Genomic DNA, 14453 nt, shown 5'->3' with positions numbered 1-14453 from the left:
AGAAGACCCAAGTTAGATGTGGCAGTGATTTCTTAATAATGTCTAGTGTTCTGCTCACTACCCAGAGTTTTCAATATTGCCCAGTTTTTCTCAACTATAAAATAAGTAGATTTCCCCACCTCGCAGCAGTAAGTGACATTCAATTACTTTCTCCAAAGTATTTTGCAACTTGGAGGTTAAGAGACTTAAAAATTAGGAAAAACAGCTGAAAAGAGAAAAAAAAGTTACAAACCAAACCCCAAATAACTGTGTCCAGTAGCTGAACAGCACCACAATACCTGGCTTGTATCTAAAGGTGGATTTTTTTCCAAAAAAACAGCACTGTGCTGCTGACTCTCATAGTCATGGCAGTTAGAGCTATGGACAAAATTATTTCTAACATCTTGATGAACGTATCTCTGTGAACAAAGCTTGCTAAGATTGCTTTAAATCAAAACGCAAACTTTAAATAATAAAGGCCAAAGAAAACAGAAAAAAATGACCTGCCAATAAACCTTAAGCATTAAAATTAATGCATGGCCTAACTAGAAATTGATTGGTAAGTTGGTAAACAAAGAAGCTATTCATAAATGTCAGATTTCTACAAAATAACAAAACTATATTCAAATACAAAATATGCTCAGTAGATATTGGGAGGCAGTGCTATATGTTTTAAAGATGCTGCAAATATGGATGACAAACTCAATTATCCCTTTCTGCTCCCAGTTAGCATCAGGCTGTTAAAAGAAGACTTTTGTTTGTCTTCAGTATGGTGTCATACTGAAGTATGGTGTCACACTGTCAACAAAGACCCTGCTTCATTGTGCAGTTAGGTAAATAAGGAAGCTAAAAATGTCCCCCACAGAGGGAATGAAGCAGTGAGTAACTGGCTTTGAGAAAATAGCCTACATCAGCTCTCAAAGAGAGCTCAGCATCCTTGGCACAGCCCTGGTGGAGATGAGGGGGGCACTGCGGGGTGACATGCAGTGCCATGCTGCTGAGGGGCACCCTTTCAGCTTTGGGTACATTTTTACCTGGGATGAATCCCAGGTTCCTACCACACATTATGGGGCACCTGCCCACTAAAGAGGTAGTAATGGAGGAAAATAAAGGAATGGAAACTTGCTGTTTGCAGCTCAGATATGTGACTACACAAACTGATGCATTACAAAACTTTTACCTTCTTTGAAAAGCACTCAGGAAAGTTATTAGGTATCCTCCATTTTGCTAGAATGACAAGGTTTCCATACCAACTATTTTGAAAGAGGGAAAGATGGGCATGGTAGACAATTAGTTCCCCTGAAGAGAACCAAATACCATCGAAGTAGTAGACTATAAAGACAGAAATGAAACAATAAATCAATACATCATCTATTCCTCCCACCTTTCTCCTCTTTCTGAGGAATGTCTGCTTTTAGAACAGAAACATTCCTATCAGCAGCATCTACATGTTTTTTATCAGCCTTGTTTCTCAACTTTTTTTTAGAACATAATAGTTATTATTTGTACTTTTCTGAACAATTATTTTGATGAATACAGAAGCATAGTCATTTTAGTCTATAATAATCTTCTTTGCATTGATGTCCCTGTAGATTTTTATAACCCTTTTTTCCTGTGCAATTCTGATTGCATGTAATGAGCTGAGCTAAATGTAAGACTTATGAATGTCTAATGTCCTTTTTCTTCCCCCCTTATACTTCATTTATCTCTTGAAACAATGGTTTGCAATTCGATTTATTTGTATCTCAACTTTTTTCTTCTGTTAGTTGGGAAAACTTACCTTAACTTTGTCCAACACAAACAACTTACGAGGGTACATAAATGCTCCCTACAGTTTTAAAGTAATGCTAAACCTGTAAGTAGTCCTCTCCTCCTTGTTTCCCCCTCGCCCCTCCCCCTTTTCTTCCTTTTAGAGGTAGGGGAACTAAAGATCTACATAACCTACATTTTATGTTCATGAGAAGGCCTTTACATATTAAGTTTGGACAACTGTACAATAAACTATCTAGCCTCCTTCTGATAAAGTTATGGGTTAGACTATGAGAATCCAATTCTAGAAAAAAAAAAGCTACAAAAAGCAATTCTAGTGATACTCTAAGTGAAAACTAAGAATCTGGATAGTGCTAGCACTGGATGGTAAGTAACTTTATGGAAATCCTATAATACTAGGGCAACTGAAAACTGAAAAACACATTCCAGAAATCCCCAACAGTAGGACAGACAGAAATACCACTACAGGATCCCATGCAACCATTCCTACAGTCTGGAAAGAACATTATAGTATAATAGGCACAAATAGGATGGAATAGTTCAGTAGGAAAGGACCTACAAAGATCATCAAGTCCAACTGCCTCACCACTTCATGGCTAACCAAAAGTTGAAGCACATTAATGAAGGCATTGACTAAGAGCCTCTTGAACACTGACAGGTGTGGAGCATCAATCACCTATCTAGGAAGCCTGTTCCAGTGTTTGACCACTCATGGTAAAGACATTTTTCCTAGTGTACAGTCTGAACTTCTTCTGGCATAGCTTTGTGCTGTTCTCACGAGTCCTGTCATCAGTTACCATGAAGCAGAGGCCTGCACCTCCCTCTCCCCTTCCCTTCCTCAGGAAGTTGCAGAGCCATAAGGTCGCCTCTTGGCCTTTTTTTCTCCAGACCAGACAACTGTCCTCAGCCTCTCCTCACAGGACATACTTTCCAGCCCTTTAACCAGCTTTGTTGCCCTTTTCTGGATGCTTCAAAGTGTCTTCCAATCCTATTTATTGTCCTCTCAACACAAGCCAACAATGCACACTTGCTTCCCAGAAGGCCAACTGCATACTGGGCTGCATCAAAAGATGTGTGGTCAGCTGGTCATGGAAGGCAATCGCTCTGCCCTTCTGAGGCTCCAGCTGGAGTGCTGCATCCAGGTCTGGGGCCCCTAGCACAAGAAGGATGTGGAGCTGTTAGAGTGGGTCCAGAGGAACACCTCTCCTATGAAGAAAGGCTGAGAGAACTGGGGCTGTTCAGCCTGGAGAAGGCTGCAGGGTGACCTCACTGCAGCTTTTCAGTACTTGAAGAGTGCTTATAAAGAAGACAAGACAGCGACTTTTTGCAGATGGCTTTAAACTAAAAGAGGGGAGATTTAGATTAGAGGTTAGGAGGAAATTCTCCACTCAGAGGGTGGTGAGGCCCTGACACAGGCTGCCCAGAGAAGCTGTGGATGCCCCATCCCTGGAGGTGTACAAGACCAGGCTGGATGAGGCCCTGAGCAACCTGGTCTGGTGGGAGGTGTCCCTGCCCATTGCAGGGGGTTGGAACCGGGTGATCTTTAAGGTCCTTTACAACTTAAGCCATTTTGTGATTTTATGGCTTACACTGTGGAACCCAGCACTGCACACAATATTCAAGGTGAGGCCGCAGCAACGCTAAATACAGTGGGAGCATCACCACTTCTGACTGGCTGGTGATGCTGTATTTATGCACCCCACAATGGTGTTTGCCCTCTTGGCTGCCAGGGCACGCTGCTGGCCATGCTGAGCCTGCTGTCACCAGCACCCCCAGGCCCCTTTCTCCTGAGCTGCTCCCCAGCCGCTCATCTCCCAGCCTGTTCCTGTGTCTGGCAGCGCTCTGCCCCAGGGGCAGCTCCCAGCATTTACCTTGTTGAACTTCATGCCACCAATGATTGTCCAGTGTATCTAGGTCCCTTTGCAAGGCCTCCCCCTTGAGATTAGACTCAAAAGGTCTGTAGTATCCTGTGTCATTTCTAATGACCTTCTGGTAGATTGATGTAATACTGGCTAACTTGCAGGCTGTGGGGAGACCTCAGATTCCCAAGAGCTTTGGTGGGTTATTGAAAGGGGTCCAGCTATAATGTCTGCTAACTTCTTCAGTACTCTGAGCAGAATCCCATCAGGCCTCATGGTCTTACGAACACCCAGCTGACACAATCTCAGCTTACAATTTTGGTGACCACAGATGAGAAGTCACTGCTCCCCTAGTTGTGGTCCTCCCAACTGTAATGACTGGGCAGCCCAAGATCTGTCATTGTGATTAAAAGCTGAGGCAAAAAGCAATGAAACAAACAAAAAACAAAAACCATTAAATGCCTCTGCCTTTTCTTCATCCTTACCTGTAAGCAAAAACATGGGTAAGTTTATGATATTCATAACATTTTTAATATTCCTCAAAAACCTATTTGATAATCAAGTGAATTTTACAGAAAATTAAGTGTCCAGAAAGTTGTCAGCCAAGATAGATAATTCTTTAAGTATCTAAGACGGATAATTATCCAAGATGGATCAGAAGTTTTCATTCTTTGCTCAAGAAAGTTGCAACTCAAATTCAGAGCCATCTTCCATTTACAAAATCAGATGTACAAATAGATTGCATTGTTCCCAGTAAGCAAACGCCATATTCAAGTAAAAATTTCCATATGTACCATATCATTCATAGAAATAATGAAGATGAAACACAACAGCAGAGCATATGATTATATTAACTAGCAAATTCTTTATGTGATAATATCATGGAGTTAATCAACCTACTTGATGTACCAAACTTGCTGCAGTAACTGTCCTTGCCCTTTTATACAAGGAGGGCTTCTCAGTTCTTAATTCTGAATTAAGTTTTGAATGTTTTACATATTCTATTCTGTAGCACAATGTTGAATTATCATCGATTTCTTTGCACAGAGGCATTAAATATTGGTTTAACTTGTTTACAAACTTGATAATACCTGAAGAGACAAACTATCTCTGTTGTCCATCATACATCACTGATAGAAAAGCTTGTAGGCTGCATTTAAAGAAAATGTCAAAAGTTGTGTAGTTTTTAGCACTGATTTAATGAATAAGCTTTTAAGAAGATCAAATTTTCTTTCTGTTTAACATTTTTTCTAGTGTTAATATTATACACTGCATGTAGTTTAAAATCAATTTAACACTAATAATGGAAAGTAGAGCATGAGAAGTCAACGGAAAACATCACAAGCACCCAAGGAACCATAAAATTCAGAAGCACAATTATAATACAGGTTAGTATCTGTATTTTCATCTATTTCACTAGATTAAGACAAATGAGTACAATAGTATTTGCAGAGCTTTTCAGGTCTCAATGAAAAAGAAGGTATTTAAAATTTTTTCTCTCTCTTCTTAGGTTGGAGTTAAGTTCTCAGAGTATATCAAAGCTTTATGCTTCACCTGAGGCAGGTATACTGGGTTTACATGGCAAGGTTTTGGTAGCAGTAGGGGCTACAGGGGTGGCCTCTGTGAGGAAAGACAAGGAGCTGTCCCACTTGTGGTCAGAAAGAGCCCCTTCCAGCCAGCTGCAAAATGGACCCACTGCTGGCCAAAGCTGAGCCAGTAAGCAATGCTGGTTGTGCCTCCATGGCAGCAGGTTTAAGAAAGGCTAAAAAATGCTGTTCAACGCATAGAGGAATGAAAAATGTGAGACAAACAGCCCTGCAGGCACCAAGGTAAGTGGAGATGAGAGGGAGAAGGTGCTCCAGGTGCCAGGGAAGAGATTCCTCTCAGCCCATGGGTCCTACATGGAGCAGATCTCCACGCTGCAGCCCCCCCATGGGTGGAGGAGCCCCCGCTGGAGCAGGTGGATGTGGCCTGGAGGAGGCTGCGGCCCATGGAGAGCGCCCGCAGGAGCAGGCCCCGGGCCGGAGCTGCAGCCCATGGAGAGGAGCCCACGCAGGAGCAGGGGGTCTGGGGGGAGCTGCCGCCCACCCGTGGGGGACCCGTGCTGGAGCAGTTTGCTCCTGGGGGTCTGCAACCTGTGGTAATAATGTGAGAGAGAAGCTGAAAGCCTAAGTTTTATGAACTGACCTCAAGTCCCATTCCCTATCCCTCTGTGCTGCTTGTTGGGAATGAGGTAGAAGAGTGAGAAGTGAAGTTGATCCTGGTAACAAGGGGGTAGAAAAGCTTTTTTTCAGTTTGCTTTTATTTCTCACCATCCTACTCTGTTATTAATTAGCAATAAATTAAATTAGCCTTCCCCAAGGTGATTTGCCTGTGGCAGTAATTGGTGAGTGGTCTCCCTGTCCTTATCTTGCTTGACTTCTTTTTTTTTTTTCCATCATATTTTCTCCCTGTCCTGGTAAGGAGGGAGGCTGAGACAGCAACTGCATGTACATCTGGCAGCCCGGCAAGGTCAAGCCATCACAGCAGGCAAGAAGTTTAGCCACTACTGCTCTTTCAACAGCTAACACCAGCCATGTTATATTGTGGATTAATTTAACTCTAATGCATTCATATAATTGAAATGTGTTTGCTCCTACCAGCAGACAAGTATGGATTAAGATTTCAGAAGTAACACATGAATCTGGACTAAATTTCATGTTTTTAGTTGACTGAATATTATATAGGCATTAAAGACCAAGACAATTTATTTAGTGAAGTTAAAAAATTAAAAGCTAATAATCACAGTAAAAAGATATGAAGCATTCAGCATAATAACTATGGTAGAAGAGGCTACATATTCATGAAAATAATATACAGGAATAAGAAAGAAACCAAATAAATCAGGTTTGATTAGAGCTTAGGAGGAAAAGACAAAGTAGAATAGTATTAGAGTTAAATAGTGCTAGACAAGAGGGTTGTATTGTAGTCCCAATCTTTGTAGCTAGGACATTAAAAAAAGATGCCTCTTGAATTTTTTAAAGAAAGACATAAAGGAAACCAATACCAAAACCAGAGAGAAGAATCATCTATATTTTAAAACAATTATTACATTTATTTTTTTTCTTATCTAGTAAGGTAAAAAATTGACTGGATGGCAGAGCTAACTTTCAGAAACTGCAAGAACTCACATGTACATGCACATTCATCACAAGCAGATTTTATAACTGGGAAGAGTTAAGGACTACATGTTAGTAAATCCAAGGGCTCTAAGTTCATCATCTACTGAACACCACCCTTCTTCTCTTACTGAACCTCCATGCTATTTCATTAAATCGTCTGTTACAAGATTGTCCTTCTCCTGGAACACCCAGTATTCTCTATCTCAAAGAAGCCATCCTGCCTCTGGCTGTTGTCTGTCTCTGTTGAAGCATGCTCACTCATGTACTGTGTTGATTGCCAATGGATTTGGAATGCTCTCATGCCCTCTGCGAACTCAGAGGTGCTGGAAACACTTTCCTGTGCTTAATTTAAAGATGGGAATAGAATTAAGTATTAGAAAACTACTGCAAAGTTTTTGATTTACTGTACCTGGCTATTATTCTGAAGTATTTCCACACATACACACAAATTGTATCACTACATTTTAGATACACACGATCTTCTTCACTGTTTAAAATTTTACCTTTATTTTAGCATTTGCAGTGGGCAAAGGTTATACAATAAATAAGCAAAGTTCAGCTGAGCATTTGCTAAACTCCTAAAATCTTTCTGCAGGAAGAGATTGTGAATACTGCTACTATTTTGGAAATTTCCTAGAAGATTGTAGAAAGCGTCACAAGACAATGTAGTGAAGTTGCCTGTCTTCATTTATCAGCTTTGTTAATGACCTGAAGGAAAAGTCAAATAGCAATTTAATTAAATTTCCAGATGATAGCAAATTAGGAGCTGCTACAAACACTAGTAAGGGCAAAGAAATAAAAATAATGAAAGAAAGGTTGGGAAAAACCTGTTGGAAGCAACAAAATTAGACTTACCTTGTAAAACATAAAGATATTTTGAAAAATTAAGCCTAAATACAAACATTTGCTGGGACTTCTTTTCTCTGGGCAAAGAGAAAAGAAGGCTTGGAGGAGATCTTAGCAATATATATAAATACTTGAAGGGACAGTGCAATGAGGGCAGAGCCAGGCTCTTTTCAGAGGTGCCCAGTGACAGGATGAGAGGCAATGGGCACAGACTGAAACATGGGATATAAGCTCCTGTGCTTGTGTCTGGACGCCAGGAGCATGGATTTACTATGCGGGTGACTGAGCACTGGCACAGCCCACAGAGGCTGTGGGGTCTCCCTCCTTGGGGATCTCCAAAAGCCCCCTGAATGTGGTGCTGGGCACCCTGCCTGAGCTCCCTGCCAACCTCAACCGCTCTGCATTTGGTGAGTGCTGGTTTAATGATATCTACTTTTATTTCTCAAAAGAAACAAATTTCCACTAAAAAGATAGAACTAATTCTTCTTTCCTGATACTTAACATTTGGACATACTGTGCAATACCTTGTCTCTATATATACCTTGACTCTATATTCTTGAATTAGTTTACCAGGCCCCTCACCCCCTCTTTTTTTTTTTTTTTTTTTATTATTTCTGCCACACTACTCAATAAATGCCTCAGGTACAGCTCTTGCAGGGTTCTACTTGCTTTCAATTTTTTTCTGCTTATGAGTCATTGTGTTTACAATGCAGAGAAAATTTCTGAGACACAACTTCCTCATATCTACAGCTCCTCTCATCAAACAATACAGTAACTTCCTACCGGTTCTTACTGGCAGCAAAACTTCCTCTCTTTTACATGGCTTAGCTTTGCTGATTTCTTTTTCATTGTAAAAAGTTCATGTGCTCATGGCCTGATGAATTGGAGAAGGAGGTAAGAAATATTTTGCCCTACTGTCATAACTAATCTTGCCTGCAATCTTGTCTTAACTGTGACAAATTAATAGTCATAAAAAAATAGCAAAGGTATTCATAATTATTTATAGCTTTGATTTGGGAATGCAACTTTCTCCTGCTCATTAATGCCACTGCCTACCACTGTATGTATAAACAGCAAAGGCGTCAGACCTTCCACAGTAAGAGAAACCAAAAGATACAAAAATGAAAAAAGACAACATCATAGCAAATAAAATGAAGGGCAGAACCAATGGTAAAGATCAAGGATGTAAGTACAATTTAAAAGCAGGAAGTCCAGATTATTATTGTTGTCAAGCTGACATTTATGAGGCAAGAAACAAAATAAATACCAAACTAAATGATTCAGAACAATAATGAAGAATACAAAAATGACTGGAAATGGCAATATATGTGTTTTTGGTATTTCTGCAGGACCTTTGTTTCTCTGAAAAGTGTTGAGCTATAGTTTTTTATTTAGGAGAAAATTTAGAGGAAACAAGGCTGATGCGTTGCAAAGTACACTGAGTAGTCATTGCAATGCACAACTTACAACAGACTAAAGTTCTCTAAGTGTCATTTAGAAATGTAAGTCAAACGTAACTCAGATTACTTAAACCATGAGCAGGATGTGACAATAACAGCAAATCCCTGGGAAGAAACCTATCTCTAGCTCACTATAGATTGGAAAATGTGAAAGAACACTGGCTGGAACAAAAACAGCTAATGAATTTGGTACTATTTTCTCATACATACAACAAAAACAACATACAAAAACAACAAAAAGAAATAAAGTACTTCACATACAGTTAAAACCAGTAAATGACTATTTTTTAACTAGCTATTACTTGTAAATATTAGCTACAAACTTAAATCCTAATTAATTAACTAAAGTTAATTAATTTAATGGAATCAGGATTTCAAGATTTGTTTTTAAGCTGAATACGATCAAACATTCTAATATACATTTTCTAACTTTGTTTAGTTTCTCTAAAATCAAATATAGTCTCTTGAGAGAAATTGTGCAAACCTGAATTAACATGGGGGAGTCACACATGAAAAAGTGGAGCATAAGCATTGTCTTGGTGACAGAACAAAGTAAATTCCCTCTTTCCAGTAAAGAATAAAAGCATTTATTTCCTTTGGAAGCACATGGTTGTGTTTGTGGGCTGTGACCATGGCACCTATGGCTACTAGAGAAACATATTCTCCAAGTGATGGAAGCTTCAGCTTCTGTTTTCAAAAATGTTGTTATTAGGTCACCCTAATCAGAATATTAGACTATTTTTCTTTTCTTACACAATGTAATTTCATGATAATAGATTTTTTTCAGCTCCCTTTTTTTTCAATTTTTACTTCAATCAACCAGGATTTTTTTTTTCTTTTGCGTTTTTAATATTGATTTTTCTCTAACTAGGAGTTTTCATCTATGTTTTTGCTTCCCCCACCACCCAAATTAAGAATTTTATTTACCACTTTCTAATAGTACTGTCAAGAGCTGCATGTAGCATTCTGTTAAATTGCTCTCTCTGCTACCTTACAGAATGGTCTATTTTTTCTTTCATTTACCTATTTCCAGTATGCGGGTACCTATTGCAAAGCTTCAAGTATCTCTGCAAAAGATGACATGAGCAATACAGTATGCTAGATAAGAAATGAATTTGTGTCTTGAATATACATATCAGAATATAAAAGAAGTATACGATTCATCAGTGAAATAAAAGTTGTATACGTTGTCCAGAATTTTAGGGGAAATACATGAACAAGACTTCTTTTTTATTATTATTATTTTTTATCTGCAGGTTAGGTCATACCTGCAGCTCATACCTATGATCTCAGCCTAAGGGGATCTGAATTGTCCCCCACAGGTATCTATCTCTACATTAGCAAGTAATTCAGTACAAACGAAACAGATAAACAGACTGAAGTAGCTAGTGATGAGGCTCCTCAGATTTCCATTACATGCAGTTACAGAGATTTACTTGTCATCAGATGTAGGCTGGTTTTGTTTGCAAAATATGGTCCTAAATTGCACAGCCAAGCTGTTGTACAAATTTGGGTTTCCTCAACTGCAGGCTTCCTAGGGAATACCATTTTGTCCTTTCCCGATCCTAGGCAGACATCATCAGCATAGCTGCATATCAGAGCCCTTCACAGAAGCCTCCTCATTACTTCTGCTCCTCCTCAAAGCATTTCTGAGTTACATCATTGTGCCTGATGATGTTCCCACCTTCCAGCTCCACATTTAGACAACATGTACTGTAAGGGGCTCAAAAATCCAGTAAAAATGAGCTAAGCAGTTTTAAAGAAATGATTAAAACTATTATAGAAAAATCCTGGCTCTCAAATCTAAAAGACTGTCAAGCCGCACATCAGTTGCTATAAAACACTGACCAAAATGAAACTGAAGGACTTCAGTTTAGTAGTTACTTAGTAGTTAAAACATACAAAAACTGCCCATTGAAGGAAAGAACATATTTTTATATTTTACATAGAAAAATCTGCTATAACTTTTAGATTTTTCTGAGTTCCCTCTGCCTTACTCTCTCTGAAGATTATAATGCTCTCTTGTGGTAGGAAAGATGGTTATTTATTTATAAACATATAAACACTTAATTTTAATTTACAATTGAAGTCCAGCTGTGCTATAGAAGAATAATGATATACACTGAGAAGCTAAACAAGCTCTTGAAAATTAAAACACATTAAAAATAACCAGGATAAATAAAAATGTCTGTAACCACAGTAATATTATTTCACACTTGAATTGAACTAAAATATGACAACAGCAGCACGGGAGATCCTGTCATCTCAGTTCTGCCATCCAAGCTCACAATATTCAGAATTTCTGTTCAGGAACATGATGATCTCCAATCATTTCAAGCTATAAATACATTAAACTTGCATCTATGACTAGTTTTCGTGTTAGCAGTTATGTTAGCTCTAACAAGGATTACATGAAATGCTAAAGGGAGGCAGAGGTGGTCCCTGCAAAAGCAAATGACAAGGGAGTGGGTTCACGATTCCATACGTGCCCTTGGGAGAAGGGTAAGAAACTAGTCTGAATAACCATGTGCAGAAGACTGTCTGAACAAGCAACAAGGGGAAGAAAGGGTAGCTTCCTGGCAATGTATGGGAAGTCAGGAAGGTCTATGATAACAAATAGGAAGGACAGCCAATTCATTTGCTAGCGAATGTGAGTGGAACTGTTTACAACCAGCTAACTATGAAGAAGTGATACGTATAGGCAGAAAGGTTAAAAACTACTTGTTTAAGCATTTATAAGCTTAATCATCATTCTGATCTCAAAAATCCTGCCCAGAAAATAATCCAAAGCAGGAAGACTTTCTAATCAAGTATTGTTACTTATTCTACCATCCCAATTCAAGTATTCTTACTTATTCTACCATCCTAATTCCTATATATAGTTTTGCAAAACTGGGACTTGGCCCTTATTTCACTGATCTATTTTTATTTCCCAGAACCCATGAGACTTGATGAAGTATTCGACATCCAGTTTTGCCAGGAGCTTTTTCTGTCAGGCTTGAGTGACTCAGCTTATATCTGCGAACAACAAAATACTGTAACATTGATTCAACAGTTCTTACAGCTCCATGTACCTTGATGATCTCCCTCAATCTTCCAAATCAGTTAACATGCCAATAAAGCTTTTTTCACTGCCTCTTGCCTTGCATAAGGGATTTTGAAATATCCTTTGACAAAAAGTAAGACCCTATTTCAATCAATACTCACAGTTATATAAAAATGTTTCATGAAAGCATATCCTCACACTATAATTCTGCCAAACAAGATAGAAAGAGGCTGAAACCTTGAGTAATGACAAAAAGTGAGAGAAAATAACATGCACTTAGCTTACTGCAAATTTTATTTTACTCATTCTTAGCAAGTGTGATCCCTCTAAGATAGATTAAATTTGCTGAGAAACTTTTTATGAGAAATATCTAGTGAAACAGAATTTACCTTTGAATTGAGCTGAACATGCATAACCTCACCTAAGTTTCTCTCAGGTTCATGAAAAAACGTCTTGATTCTCAAAGAAAGATGAACACAAAGTTGGAAACCAGTATTTTCTTGGTTGTTTGATAGGCAGAACTATAGACCATCTATGAGTCATGCAGAATAATATCCTCTGTAAAACACTGTTTTTCAGTTGCATAAACTTAATGTTTTTTCACAAAGGCACACTAAAATCCATTTTACATTCTTCCTCCATCTCTTTTTCATTATGTACGCAGACACATACCTACACTGAATGTAACACTTCAGTGATAAAACTACTACAATGTAAAGCTCTGAGGCACTCCTGAAAAACCTCCTGAGGTACAGGGAACAACTACACTACAGTAAGGTATATAATCATTAGTACTATCTGTAAAAATAGTGGTTAAGCATTTTGTCAAATCCATAAAATAGCTATAACCTTGTATGCATATATATATATATACATGGCTGTATATATGTGTATCTGTACAAAAAAATAAATAAATTAGAAAATGGGAAAATGTTTATTTCCCTCAAAAAAGCAATTTGCAAATTTATTTTTTATTACCACTGACATATAGCCTAAAAGATTTTGATTAGAATTAAAGTATCTTCCTGCCTGAGACAACTAGGTTACATTCCTCTTTGTACTGTCAAGAATCAGCATCAGTAAACCAATGCATAATATATTAATGTAACATATATTTTGTCTTCTGGAAATGTTAACTAGAATTTTCTGGTACAAGGAAAAAAAAAGAAACAGGAAAAGTTTCATATCCCAAAGAAAAGAAAACAATGCACAATTAAAGCATACTTTGGCTTTGCTAAACAAACACTGATGCACACACTTACTTTCTGGTCAATGATCCATGATCAAAAAAAACCCTGTATCCCACTTCCAAGGTGACTGGCAAATAGCTGACTACATTCCTCCTCTTCTCCCCAGTCCATCTACTTCTGCTTTTGTCTTATCCGATGATCTAATTGTTTGTTCATCATCTAGCACTAACGCATCTTTCTACCCACAGTAAAAATGTTACCCTGCAGTACATCTTTCTTTCTGGTACATATTAACAAAATGTTAAAACAAAACAAAACAAAACAAAACAAAACAAACAAACAAACAAAAAAAAAAAAACTAAAAACACCCCCAGCAGTATAATCAGCTTTAAATATGGCCTGCATCTCCTTGTTATGATATATTTAGAATCTGATGATTTGGGACAAGAAGGTATCACAACTTTCTGAGCAGATTTAGTATGAAACTTTGAACTCTGAAATACAGTAAACAGAGAATTACTACTCTAGCTTCCTGACAACAACATGTATTGAAGGATTGCAAGAGCTGTCACTATCATCTAAGGACAACCTATACAGTTGAATTCAATGACAGTTTTTCTGTTAATTTCAAAGTTGTGTTTAATGCACTTATGTACACACTCTATTTCACAACATCTCCTGCAATTAGACTTTGGTCTGTGGGCTCAGTTCATTTCTCACTATGATTTACTAGTAAAATTCTTCCCACAAATTTGGCAAGCAAGCCACTATTTTATTCTAAATAACCAGACAGACTGTGTTAACAGCAAATTAATTCTAATGCACAGAATAAAAGTTCATCTGTCAGTAAAAAGTCTGAGCTTTTCATTTTTTATTCAATTTCAGTGGGAGGTTAGGACCCTTGGTTGAATACTGATTTCCCTTGATATCTCCTGACACTTTCAGATTCGTACCTTACCATTTCTTCCTAAGTATTACTATTAAAGGTACAATGCTCTCCAAACTTTGTTCTTAAATCAATTCAAAAACCACTGTTTAAGAAATAGGAGCATATTGGATTAGAAAGTAGGTAATAGAGCTATTTCTGAAAGAGTATGTAAATGTTTAAACTGATCAGCATTACAGTACATTTTTCCTCTCTG

General features: G+C 38.1%; 1 protein-coding gene across 6 annotated transcripts in view; it reads right to left on the bottom strand.

The window, feature by feature from the left end:
- The window catches only part of FER (FER tyrosine kinase), a 190207-nt gene that overhangs the window by 21570 nt on the left and 154184 nt on the right, over positions 1–14453 (bottom strand). The gene's annotated exons all lie outside the window — the stretch shown is intronic.

Source organism: Aythya ferina (assembly GCF_964211825.1).
Source record: "Aythya ferina genome assembly, chromosome: Z".
NCBI classification, from domain to species: domain Eukaryota; kingdom Metazoa; phylum Chordata; class Aves; order Anseriformes; family Anatidae; genus Aythya; species Aythya ferina.
This window is presented reverse-complemented; position numbering and strand designations above follow the sequence as displayed.